We start from the raw sequence: 12,586 nt of genomic DNA on the forward strand, positions 1-12,586 counted from the left end.
GACCACGCTGAGGCAGCGTCCCACATGCCACAACTAGAGGAACCCACAACGAAGAATACACAACTATGTACCGGGGGGCTTTGGGGAGAAAAAGGAAAAAATAAAAATCTTTAAAATAAAAAAAAATAAAATAAATAAAAAAAAAAGTGGAAGAGGAGGGCAGAAGGGAGAAAAAGGGAGATGTGACTATGAAAAAATGGTCAGAGAGATGCAACATTCCTAGCTATGAAGATGGAAGAAGGAGCCAAGAATTTGGGAAGCCTTTCTAAGCTGAAAAGGCTAGTGAGCAGATTTTCCCCTAGAGAGTGCATCAGAAGGGAGTGCAGCCCAGCTGACACCTCGAGTTTAGCCCAGTGAGACCCAGGTTGTACTTCTGACCTAAAGAATTGTAAGATAATAAGTTTGTGTTGCTTTAAGACACTAAGTTTTAAGACACCATTCGTTATGGCAGGAATAGGAAACTAAATATATATAATCTGTAGTCATTACTACAACCCAGAAAGATATCTGGTATCATCTCCATTTTGTGGAAGAGAATACTGAGCTTCACAAAAACTAAGGTCACATAGCAAGTAAGCAGCAGAGCTGGGACTCAAGCCAAGTTCTGACGCCTAATTTTATGCTCTATTATCAACACGCTGCCTCTCTGGTTAGGGTCCAAGGCTTAGCCCACAAAACCCTATTTAACCCATAATATGGCCGAAAAATTGCATGTTTGCAAGTTTTAAAAAATAAATTTTGAAAAACAAAAGTGACTGTGGAAGCGCTTTTTATTTTAAACATCAAAAAGTGTATTTTAAAAAGGCATATTTAGATAGTTTTTAAAATATATATGCAGCAGTTCTCTATCATGTTCTAATACCAGCAAATGAAATGCCGTATACTTGCGTAAGTAGCGTTTGTTTATCTTGAAGACTGCTTAAGGTAAATCATATTTAATTAAGAAAAATAAGGAGACAGCGACTTCTGTGGAGGAGCTGAAGGTGACTTTGGGCCATTTTCCAAGGCTTTAGAGATTGAGGGCACTGGGGGTTTTTTTAATGTCTAATTTTACTTCAAAGCTTATGGATGCAGATGCATCACTACTGCCGCTCTTACCTAGCCTTGATCAGGATTGTTTTCAGCTCACAAAAGAACATTGCTTTCACTCAGAAACAAAACAAAAAAATTGCCCCAAGCCTCAAAGCAAAATTTCATAATCCATTTTGTTTACTCTCTTTCTCCCAGTTTCTGAGTTTCTCAGCGTGTTTTGTCTCGGGCTCTGTATTTTTCTATCTCCGCTTAGGATATGGGGCTATGTGTTTGGAGTTGATAAAGTATTTTTTTCTCCATTAACTCAGTTTGATTTTTCTGTTCTCAAAAACTTTTTGAGGTAGGCAAAACAGGTATTACTATCCACATTTTATAGAGAAGGAAACAAAAACTCAGAGAGATGGAGCTGGGATGCAAATCCAGGAGAGTCTGAGTCAAAATCGAGTTCTCTTTCCACCACAGCCTGCTACTTCATTCCCGAATACAGAGCCACATTCCACTGGAATCTAGGTTCAGGAAGAGCTGAAAATGAGGAGATGCTGTCCCCAGTGGGGAACATACCTTTATCTACTCAACTGAGACTTCCTTTCCATGTACAATATTACTTAAGGAACGCTTACAGCATCAGGGTCATGATATGGTCTGTTTACTCTTACCTTTATAAAATCTTGTCTGAGAAATAAAAGTGATAAACTTTATCCAAAGCATTTAGCACAGTGCTTGGTGATTATTACTATTTCTTTAATTTCATGTTACCATGCCCAAATTCATAGATTAATATAGGGTGCTTTCTTCCTGCTGATATATATAGATACCTAGACCTCAAAGGATGAGTTACTTCTAATAGGGTTTCCTATAAACAATTTAGCCGAGTCATGGCATGAAGGTTCTCATTACTTCAATCCCAGAGTTCTCTCTTCTCTCCTGGCTGTCTAGTTCTCTTTTCTTTTGTCCTAATAATCCTTTGTTGTACCTTGTAGGCCCCATCTGACTTTGAGAAACTACGGCCCTCTACATATCACCTATACATTTATAATTGTACTTGCCAACTAATTCATTAATTATTTTGGTTTCAAAATTAAATTTAATATGTGAATTCCAAGAACCATATAGAAGCACTTCAGCTATCTGAAGGTGGGGCTTCCAGAAGCTTTAACCATCTGGAACACAGCTGTAAACCCAGAAAGAAATGAAAAAGCCCATGAGCATTGAAGGCAAGAGCCATCCCTCCAGCCTATGGATTGGAATGTGTGTCAACTATGAATATTTGTTTCACAAGTGTGATGGCCAGTTTTATGTGTCGACTCGGCCGGGCCACAGTCTCCAGTTATTCCACCAAATACCAATCTAGGTGTTCCTGTGGAGGTATTTTGTAGATGTGGTTAACATCTACAGTCAGCTGACTTTATGTAAGGAGATTACTCTCGGCAATTTGAGTTGGCCTCATCCAATTGGCTGGAAGTGCAAAACTGAAGGTTCCCTGAGGAAGAAGAAATTCTGTTTGTGGACTGTAGTGCCAGCTCCTGTCCAAGAGTTTCCATCCTGCCCTTCTTGATGGCCTGCCCTACAGGTTTCAGCCTTGCCTAACCAGGCTCCACAATCACATAAGCCAATTCATATAGATAGATAGAGAGATAGAGATATATACACACACATATATGTTATATATTAGATATATAAAATGTGTGTTTTATATAATAGACATATAAATACACACAGATTCATTCAAAAATACATTGAAAGGGAGACAAGAAGGGGGATGTTTGAGGCTGACACAGTGACAAGTAAAGTTAACAGGAAGAGAAAAGATGCCAGAATCACCAAGTCATCATGAAAAGGTTAACTCATATTCAGTGTAGTAAAGACATAAATATGGGGTATAATGCTTAAGGGGGCTATTAAAATTCTATTTGGGTTCACCATCAAAATATGCCTTCTATATTAAATGAAAGCCCAAGTTAAAAAACTGGGAATCATTCCGGGCTTTGTAGACTAAGTTATTATGTTCTTTATTCTGAGACAAATCTTATGCTATTGAAGGATTTTGTGCAAGGGGTGGCGTGATCAGATTTGTATATTAAAATGATCACTCTGTCTGCTAGGTGGATATCAAACGAGAGGGAGATGAAAGTGGAAGTAGAGAGACCAATTAAGAAACTTGCAATGGTTCAGACCAAATGAGAAAAGACGGTGCTGGAACTAGGGTTGTGGCAGTGGCGATAAAGAAAAGTGGGCAGATATGGTTATATTTTGCAGGTCAAAGTAATGGTTGGAACTTCCTGAAGGACTGGATATAAGGGTGAAGGAGTGGGATGTGTCGATGACTGCTAGGTTTCTGGCTCATGGAACTAGACAAAGGCGTCATCAGCTGAGACAGAGAAGACTGGAAGAGAGCCAGGTTTGGTTGAAGGGGGTGGGAGAGAAAGAACGTGAGTTCTTTTTAAGACCTGTTTCATTTGAAATTTCTGGACGCCATCTAAGAGGACATGTCAAGCTGGTAGCTGGATGTATAGGTCTGGTTCTCAGAGCAGAGTTCTGGTCTGAAGATACAAACATGTAAGTCATCTGCCTATAGGTAATTGAAGCAGAGGCTGTAAATGAAATCACCTAAGGAGAGAGTATAGAGTGAGAAGGGATGAATAGCCTAGGGTCGAGCAATGAGGAGCTTCAATATTTAATGGCTGGACACACATGCCTTCTCATGATATAGGCTCAATAAACGTTTATTGAACTACTCTTATGAAAAGGTTCTGATGCACCTGTTGTTGTTGAGTGAACCCATAGAGATCTCGAACACCTATCTTTAAACATTAGAGTGGATTCTGGCCTGAAATATTCTCCATCCGCTTGGCACCAATCCAGCCTTCCCCATAGAGATCTGGGAGATGGCTGCCAAATGTTGCTGAGCTTCATTCAAGCTGGATCTGTTTCTCTCTTGCTTTCTTCTGCAGCCCAAGATACAATTCTCACAGGCTAGTTCACTCGTGCACTTTCTTTACGCTCTTCCAAAACATACTCTGTACCAGATGGAATTAGATAGCTAAATTCTTCATATTAGGATTTAAAATAACAGTCATTTAAAAAAAAACACAACATACATTTTATAAAATGTGCATTGGCATTTTATAAAACTACCTTGACTATGTCTCCATGACTTAATCAAATATTTACTAAATGCCCACTCTTTGCCCAGTCCTGAGGGGAATAGAAGAAAAGCAAAAGACATAATCTCCACTTTTGAGGAACTTTCAGTCTATTTAGAGAGACAAGACTAACACTCATGACACAAGTAAAGAAAAAAAAGACCACACGCATCAAGTACATCTCACAAAGCATAAGGCACTAAGGTCTGTTAGAGTCCAGAGCAAAGAGTTCTAATTTACATTCACAGAATAAGGCATCAGAGGGACTTGATGGAGTTGTGCTACTCTCACCACACCACTATACTTGCTCCTAGGAGGAACTGGACAGAAACAATATTTGACAAACATATCTCTAGGGAGATGGTTGCACAACCACCTGCAAAAACCAATTCAATCTGACATAATAGAATTTGAACTTCTTTTAAATGATTTAGGCCACTTGAGAGTTTTACAAGTCAGTTCCCAAATTAATTTAGCATTTATCTTCCAGACAGCCTATTATAGCTAACAATAAACTCCGGTTAAAGGAATTCAGATGAATATGGCTGAGGAAAGGAGTTCCTCATTTCTCACCCCACTTGACTTTTCTGCAGCATTTGACACTGTGGGCCAGCCAACTCCTGCTCCCCACCCTACCCAGCATTGTACTCCTCTGGCTCTCATCTTACCTCCCTGACTGCTCAGCCTTAATCCCAGAGTCTGGCACAATTGGCACTCAATAAAAATTTTTTAATGATTGAATGCTTCTTAGTCTCCTCCACTGACTCCCGTTTTCATCCAATACTTATGGGTAGACACCCCCCCACACCCACGTTTCCATTTCTGGCCATCTTCTCTACTATACCTGCTCCTCATGAGTGACCCCACCCACTCCCAATGGCTTCAGCTGCCACCTGTACACTGATGACGCTCCAATGCATATCTTCGTCTGTCCTCTAAGCCCCACACTTTCAATTTCCTATAGTACCTCTCCTAGGTGCATTGCAGGCAATTCAAGGACAATATGTACAAAACTGAACTCATTATCTTTCTCCTTAAAGTTATACTCATTCCTATGCTATGAACATAGGTTTACAGTTCCACCATCCCCTCAGTCACTAGGGTCAAAACCTTCTAAAGCATCCTCACCCCCTCCCACTCCTGCATTCTCCCCCAGTGTCCAATCAGTTGCCAGGTCCTATCAGTTTTCCCTCCATGTTATCTCTGGCATGTCTCCTCCTCCTCCTCCTCACTGCCACAGCAACTTCATTGCCTGTAGTCTGCATTCTTCTCATTACTCCCTCACTAGCATCCCTTACAATTCATCTCTCTAACTCATTTTTCACCCTGTTATCAAAATATAACTGAAATCATATAAGTCTCCTTCTCCAAAAGTCATTATTTTTATAAATCAGTTTTTGGCTTCTAAAGTTCTTTCATAAACTTTATATCAGTTAAGAATGATTTTGGCTGCAGGTAGCAGAAACCTCAACTAACTTATATAAACAGAGGGCTTTTTTTCTCACTTAAGAATAAGTCCGGAGCTAGGTGGTTGCTGGCATTTGTTTATTGGTGACATCAAGAGCCCAGACTCTCTTCCGATATGTCTGTACTGCCATCCATCCTTAACATGTTGGCTTTTCATCTTCATTGCTGCCAATAATTCAGCTGCAAGATGGCTATCAGAGCCCCAAGGATCACGTCTGCATTCAAGGTAGAAACTAGAGTGAAGCAGTCGGCATTAGCAATGTCTGGGTATTTTCTCCAGGAAAGAAAAACTCTGCTAGGAGCCCCTCAGCAGTCTTTCGTTCGTGTATCATTGGCCACAAGTGTGTTACTACCAGGGGGCCACCTTGAGCTCCAGGGAGACTAAGGACGTATTTGGCTTTTCAAGATTCTGTTGTAGATGCAGGCAGGGGAGAAAGGGATTGGGAATAGATGCTGAGTTACCCGGTCCACGGTGTCTGCCACATTCCCCTTTCATTTGATCAATATTACAACCTTATGAGTAGGATGATTATCTTCATTTTCAGGTTAAGGAAATTGAGGTCCAGGGAGGTTAGGTGACTTGCTCAAGGTCACCGAAAGTTGGTGGCACATAGATACCACTTCATGATTCCTACTGAGAGCTTTATCACACCACTGCTGTATGAAGTGGAGTTCTATCTCAGGGAATATTTCAAGCTCCAGGAGATTCAAGGTCCTCAGGAATCTGACCCCAGGCTACCCTTCCAGATTCATCTCTCACAACACACTTCCACACTCCTTACGCACTATCCAAATTCCTGGTTGCTCCTTGATTGTGCCAGATAACTGCAGGCTGCCATTCCTTTGCACGTGCTGATCCCTCAACTTGGAATGACCTTCCTTTTCCACCTCTGCCCCAACAACACCCTGAAGCTTTGTTCATTGAGTTGAATCCTTATTCATACTTCAAGATCCATGTTAAATTCTGCCTCCTAGCTGAAGTGTTCCTTAATTGCATCAGTCGTAACTAGTCATTACTCCTGCCAGTAGCCCCAAGCTCAATTATAACACTTTCTTTTACTCTGTCATGATAGTTGTTTCCTTTCCTATCTGCCTCCATCGTGAGCTCCTTGAAGGCTTCTGACTCAGTTATCTCTGTACTCATGCCCCAAGCACCTGACACAGCACCACACACAGAGAACAGGGCCAGCAAGCATTTTCTTCGTAACAGCTTTATTGAGATATAATTCACATATCATAATATTCATCGATTTAAGGTATACAACTCAATGGTTTTTAGTATATTCACAGAGTTGTGCAAGAATCATCACAAACAGTTTTAGAACGTTTCCATTACCTCAGAAAGAATCCCCATACCTTTCAACTATCACCTCACAACTCCCCATTGCCCCTCAGTGCTAGCTCGGAGCAGCCACTAATCTGCTTTGCATCTCCATAGATTTGCCTATTCTGGACATTTCATATAAATAGAATCACATAATATGTGATCTTCTCTGGCTTTTTCACTTAGCATAATATTTTCAAGATTCATTCATGTTGTAGCATGAATCAGTACTCTATTCCTTTTTATGGCCAAATACTATTCCACTGTATGGATATAGCACATTATTTTATCCATTCATCAGTTGATGGACATTTGGGTTGTTTCCACTTTGGGGTATTATAAATAATTCTTCTGTGAACAGTGGTATAAAAATATCTGTTTGAGACACAGCTTTCAATTATTTTGGGTATATTCCCAGAAATGGAATTACTGAGTCATAAGATAACTCTATGTTTAACTATTTGAGGAACTGCCAGTCTGTTTTCCACAGTAGCTGTATCATCTTATATTCTCACCAGAAATGTACGAGGGCTTCAATTTCTCATCCTTGCTAATGCTTCTTATTGCCTGACTTTTTTGTTATTACCATCCTAATGAGTGTGAAGTAGTATCCCATTGTGGCTTTTATTTTCTTTTCCCTGATGACTAACAACGTTGAGCATCATTTCACGCACTTGTTAGCCATTTGTATGTCTTTGGGGAAATGTCTATTCAAAGCCTTTGTGCATTTTTTAATTGAGTTGTTTATCTTTTTATTATTGAGTTGTAAGAGTACTTTATATATTCTAGATACAATTCCCTTATCAGATATATAATTTGCAAATATTGGCCAGCAAGCATTTTTAAATAAAGGAATCCCAAAATTGCTTTTTAAAATTTTAGATGCCCCTTGCAAAAGCTAACATTCCAGCAAGGATTGTTTTAAACTTCTCATAAAATTGGAGCTGGATATCCGGGGGAAAACTTGACCACTAAATGTAAGCAAGGCACACTTAAGAATGTGACAAATCTTCTAAACAGGCTTATCTATGTTCTGATAAAATATGGCAGAATATCAACAACCCCAAATATTATTAGTTCCACTAAATTAGTCCCAAAATGAAAGTAATAAAATGGAAATAGTAGCAAACCTCTAGCCATGGACTTGCCAGGCCCTCCTGACCACACAGAGTGTTCCCACTCTAGGAATAGCCAGTCTTATAGCCTTCGAGTTTGGCAAAGTTTTTCATCAGCTTCCAGGTACCCTAAGCCTTCTAAACTTTCCTCTAATTCCTGACACATTCTCCTGTTTTCCACATCACTGATTGGCCTCTTTCCAAGCATATCTGGCCAATAGCATCCAGTTATTTTAACAATGCTATTGAAAGGAAGAAGGTAGCAGCACATAAAACCAAACACTGGAATCTCCAGGCCATGTCCATCTTAGGGGAGTTACTTCATATCCGTTGGCACAGGCAGAGGGTTAGGGTCTCATGATCATAAGAGAGCTAGGAGATTGTGCCTATACTAATTGTTATATTCCCAGTTTTTAGTTTAATTGATAATTGATATCTTTTCCCAATAACTGTGTTTTACCACATGTCGTCCTGATGTTTCTAGGATTAAAGCTGGTTGCTCCAATCAGTAGGAGGCTTCCAGCATTTCAGGTCCCAGCAACGGTAAGGATCAAAGAGCAGGCTTAATTCAATGCATTTGGAGGACTTCCTGTCCTAGGGGAAATGTGCAACTGTTCAGTGTGCTCCTTTAAGCTTTGTAATCCTCTTCTGAGAGAGTGGAAATGAGCCAGAATTGATAGTCATAAAACCTAGCTTCCAGTCCTGGCTCAGTGTTAGCTCAGTCTTACTTATGTTATTAGTGACAAGTCTCTGTGCCTCAATTTTCATACCATTAAAATGGGAATAATGATTATACTTACATGAAATTAAATTGTGTAGAGGAGGAAACAGACGAATAGGTTACGTAGTGTGATAAGCTCTCTCTTTATATCACAAAATCTATAGGATTCACTCACTCGCTTCCTCCCTCCCCTGACCTGGTTTTCCCAGGGTTTCCATCTCTACTCAGATTGCAAAGTATAAAACCTAACAAAAACAGTATGTTATATTTAGGAAAAAATGAATAGTTCACTATAGAAGGCAAGGGGGGCAAAAAGCATGAGTGTAGAGGATGAGAAATGAGGCTCCAATATAGAGATAAATTATAAGCTTGGAGGGCCATGGTAAGGAGTTTAAGCATTATCTTGTCAGAAATGAGAAACCATCGAGGAGTTTTGAGCATTAGAGTGCTGAACTTCTATCTGTGTGTTAGAAAGATCACTCTCAGAGCAATGTGAGGGATGAGCTGGAGGAAAGAGAGACAGAGAACAGTTAGGAATAGGTGGAAAGCTATTTTTTGGTCTCACACAAACTTAAGACAGTGCAGTTATTGTGGAGAGAAGGCAAATTTGGGTGATATTTAGGAAGAATGGGGAGGACATGATGTTTGATTCAATGTAGGGGGAAACAGCGGGGGAGGAATAAAGGCCTCTAACTTATACAATTGGGTAAATTGTGGAATCATTAACAAGAGAAGGGATACAAAAGGTTTGAGAGAATATAATTTTGTTTGGGACACATTGAGCTCAAAGTGCTCACAGCCCATCCATGCAGAGAAGCCTAGAAAGTCTTTAGAAGTAGGAATTTACAGGTTGAAGAGAAGGGGTAAGAGATCTGGCTTGAATTTAATTATGGGTACCTAGAGATGATAACTGAAACCATAATAGTGGATGAGATAGCTTAATGAGAGAACATAGGGAGAGAAAAGGGTGCCAGGAGTAAGCTCTGAGGAATAAGAGTTTCCAAGGGGCAGAGGAGAAAGGACTCACAAAGAAGACTGGCATAGAGTGATGGAGAAGAATGTTCAGGAGGTAAGAGTTTTAAGAAGCAGGGGAAGTTCAAAAGAATCAAATGCTATCAAGAGTCTGAGAAGGATGAGAATGGAGGAAAGACCATTGGAGTTAGTTAGATAGTATTTGGTCATGGCCAGGTCAAAGACAACTTCAGTTGATGGGGAGAGAGCTTATGAAGAGATAGCAATGACAAAATATTCTTAGGAAGCTTGGTTAAGGGACTGAATAAGAAGGTAGTTGTAAGAATAAAATGAGTTCAAGTGAGATAATATAAATGAAAGCTCTGTAAAAAAAATTGCACAGGACAATTATTATTCTTTTAATCAAGGGCTATTCCCCCAAAAAGAAAAAGGCACTCACAACAGCAAGTGAATGAGTCATTAGGTAAAGGAAATGGAATTCCTGTTATAATTCCTGTTCTCATAGAAATAGCAGCACTGTCCCTTCATGTATGTTTTCAGGGATCTCATTAAGAAACTACTTCCTCAGGTTGATTTGGCAGCTTCTTTTGATACCCAGAGTAGTAGAGGACAACAAGGTATTGCATTAAGCAAAAGGTCACGAGCTTGCCATTGTCTTTGAAGCTAGGAGATTGAGACTCTACATATATAAGGACCAATCAAGGGGCTTGAGGACTTTGTGCACTGAATTGATCCTGATTTGGTATTATGCTGACCCAGCCTGGGTCTCCCAATCAACCACAAAACCCCTTTATCAAATCACACATCATACACGCTTTAGCAGTGAGAAAGAGAAAAAAGAGCTGGTGTAACCCAACCTGAGAGTTCTCAGGGACAAAGCTTGAGAGAGAGACTTGTTATTGCATAAAAATATCAAGCTATGGGCAAGCAGGAATCTTAATAGAGAAGAAATTATGACCCATGACACCGGTTTTCTGCTATTTCAGTTTCCTGAAATAAAGAAGAAGGATCACTCTGACAACAAGACTAATAATAACTTTTACAATTGACAAAGCCGCTCCATATCCATTCTGTCATTTGATCCTAACAACCCTACGAGGTGGCTTATGCAGTGATTATAGTCCCCTTTTGCAGCTGCAGAAGCTAAAGCTCAGGAGTTAAGTGACTTCTCAACAAGGCGCAGACAAGAAGTAGCAGAGCCAGGGCTCACCCCCAGGTCTCCTGACGCTGAGTCCAGCACTTGTTGTGCTAACTACACAGCCAGTCTAAACAAACAGCAGCCAAATGGTTCTGTAGCCCCGGTGGCACCACGGGTACAACACTAAGAAGGTAGAAACCAGTGCTCAAGGATATTTTGGGGCCTGTCTGTAAAGCCAGGCTTTTGTTCCTTAGAGTTAACTTTTCTTCCTGAACTGCAGATCACTCACTTAAATTCTTGGTGCATTATGTAAAGATTCTTCTTTGAGTATGACAGATAGTCTTGCCCATGCTGTGCCCATGTCTGATTTTCTGAACAATAGTCCTCACTTTGTTAAATCCTCCCAGATTTCTTACTCATCTACCCCCCACATTCAGCTGAGAAAAGCCACCACACCTGTGAATCCCACATTTTGAAATTTGAATCACAATTTAGATTTATTTCCATGTCTATTATTACTGTCGGGATGTAAGATGAGGGAAAATGGACACATTAGAGAAATGAATTCAGCATAATGAAGGTCATCTTCAATTGTGACTGCCCATTATACAACTCTTTGGCTAGCATTACAGACAGATGCCATGCAATAGAAATTTTTTTCTGATATCGAGTTAGCTTCTTGGCAGACTAAGGCAGCTCATTAGTAATCTTGGATCTCTTTCCATATTTGTGATTCAACTCTAGATGGTGGATAGTAGGTGATCTGGGCTCTCTGCCATTAAAATCCACAATGACATTTCCATACAAATCCTGATTATTGAGAGATGAGTGCTCCTTCTTAAGACTCAAGTCTGTTTTACCCTGAATTAGTAACCGTAGTTCAGGGTCAGCCAGGGAAGGAAAAAAGAAGGAATGTGGGACAGAATAGGGAAGAGACAGAGAGGAGGAAGAGAAGGAGCCAGATCTCAGGTTTAGTTAAGAGTAGCAGTTGCAAAGAATATTTTTAAATGATCTACAACAAGCTACGGAATAGTTTTGAGGGTGTTCATATAAAGGTCTGGTGCGACATTGTTTTGTGTGTGTGTGCAGTAATGGTAATCAATTTCATTTTCTTAGTTTATTTCCTAATGTTCTTTTTTTTCAATAACCTAAGGTCCTATCCTCTGAAAGCTGACTTCTACTAGGTGAAGCAAAGTTAGAAGTTCAAGAGGCTCTTCCTCTGACAACCAGTCTGCCTACTTCCAGTCTTTTTCCCCATCAAATCCATCTTGCTCATTTCCACCAGTGATCTTCCCAAGAACAAATCTGACCATAGCGCTCTCATGCTTAAAGGCTTCAGTGGATTCACCACTCACTTCCACACACCCTACCCTTTAGCCATACCACATTATGAGCCATTCTGAAAAGGCACTGTTATTCCATGAGTGGTACATCTATTAATCTGTACTCTTTGGGTTTGCTCATAACAGAAACTCAGTTTGGACTAGCTTAGACAAAAAAAAAAGGTAAATTACTGAAAGGATACTGGGATAAAGCTGAGCGAAAGGCAGGGATGCAGCTAGATCTCAGAAACAACCAAACCTAGGGAAACACCAAGTCTCGCTCACCTCCACTCCTGCCTGTCTCTCACCCCAGCTTCTGCCTTTAATTCAGCTTCATTCTTTTTCTCTACAT

Source organism: Equus quagga, chromosome 10 (assembly GCF_021613505.1).
Source record: "Equus quagga isolate Etosha38 chromosome 10, UCLA_HA_Equagga_1.0, whole genome shotgun sequence".
NCBI classification, from domain to species: domain Eukaryota; kingdom Metazoa; phylum Chordata; class Mammalia; order Perissodactyla; family Equidae; genus Equus; species Equus quagga.